We start from the raw sequence: 1,709 nt of genomic DNA on the forward strand, positions 1-1,709 counted from the left end.
GAAAAACAAAACAAATAGCCCAACCAACCAATCAACCCCCCCAAACCTTAAGCACACGCTTAAGTCTCATTTAAGTCAATAAGACTTAACTGTATGCTTAAGGTTGAACACTTATTTAAATGCTTTAGGGATGGATATAATTAAGCTTAAGTGCCTTTCTGAACAGATGCTTAGATTCTATCATGCCAAGTTGCGTGATGATTTTATGACAGTAAGTGAAAACTTCAAAAGCTGCAATTGCTTATTTCCCTATATAAGGTTACTACAATATCATGATGATTACACCAATACAGTGAAGGTGAATGAGTCTGTTATGTTGGTATATTTCTGCAACAACTTTGCAAAGATGTATTAATAACTACTTACAGGATGAGGTTATTGAACTAATTTTCACTAGTGATCTAAGCATGGATATGTAACTCTTGTCTCTAGGGGAAGATCTGCATGCAACAACTCCACCAGTCAGTGTTCAAAAAATTCTCTTTTACAGGCTACTTTCTCAGTTTTTTTAATCCATTTTAATAAACTTCACTTAATGGATTTTGGCTGTGTGCACAGCTATTATCTTAAGCTGTAAATTGACACTTGGTAAAATGCCTGTTAAATTTTTAAAGTTGAATAAAAGCATTGCGCTCACTATACATTTTGCTTTTTTCAAAACTGTACAGCCATGCATTTAAAATGATGTTTGCACTCTAAAACTGAAATGTTTTCTTACACTTCATTGATCTCAAACACAGCTATACAGCTTTTATGATTGCCAGACTTCTTGTAGAGTAAAAGACTTGAAATCTGCTGGTCCCACTACCAGGGAATGATACCAGTCAGAAAAGCCCAGCATTTCTCTTAAGAACAATTAAAATTATTGCAAGAGACACCTGCTTCAACAGGCATTTACTTCAGACAGCTGGAATGAAATCCTTAGAAGTTAGGCTCTAATAATGATATATACACAATCCTTTAGTTTTTAAAATATAAACACCAAAGTATTTTTATCCAGTTTGAACTGAAGTAAAGGTTTCCAATATTTTATTTTTGGAGAGGAAGAATCAAGACATTATTTGTCAAAGAAAAAGATACTATAGAAAATCTGTTAATTGTGATCTTAGTCAACTTGGTGTCATCCTTACAAATTTGAAGCAACATCTTTGCGAGTCTACAAGCTTTATTACAGTATTGGTGGGTGTGTGGGTGTGTACACACACACACACACACACACACACACAATATCGAGTTTTTGCCCTGTGATTTTATTTCATGACTCATTAAAAACCACATGCACTGGTTTAAGGGGCCTCATATTCTGATGCTATTGTAATATGACCTCTGAGAAGTCCTTCTCCATCTTCCAACAACTAGCCGTTCAAGGCCCAACTGATTAATTTTGGCCACATGAGCTGCTTCTTGATTTCCTCATGTGGTAGCCTGGTAAGTTTAAAAGACTAACGCAGTGGTTCTCAAATATTCTGGGTTACACACAACTTTTTAGGTTTGCTGTACTGCTATATACCTACAATCGCCTGTGACAAATGATAAAAGCAACACAGCTGGACACCTTCAAGTCAGCCGGCCCTGACAGTTTACATCCCAGGGTACTCAAGCAGCTCGCCTGCATCATAGCTCAGCTCCTGGCATGGATCGAGAACTCCTGGCACTCTGGTGAAGTGCTCAAAGATTGGAGGAAGGCCAATGTCATGCCTATCTTTAAG

Source organism: Gavialis gangeticus, unplaced genomic scaffold (genome assembly GCF_001723915.1).
Source record: "Gavialis gangeticus isolate Ggan-Ray unplaced genomic scaffold, GavGan_comp1, whole genome shotgun sequence".
Classification (NCBI taxonomy): Eukaryota; Metazoa; Chordata; order Crocodylia; family Gavialidae; genus Gavialis; species Gavialis gangeticus.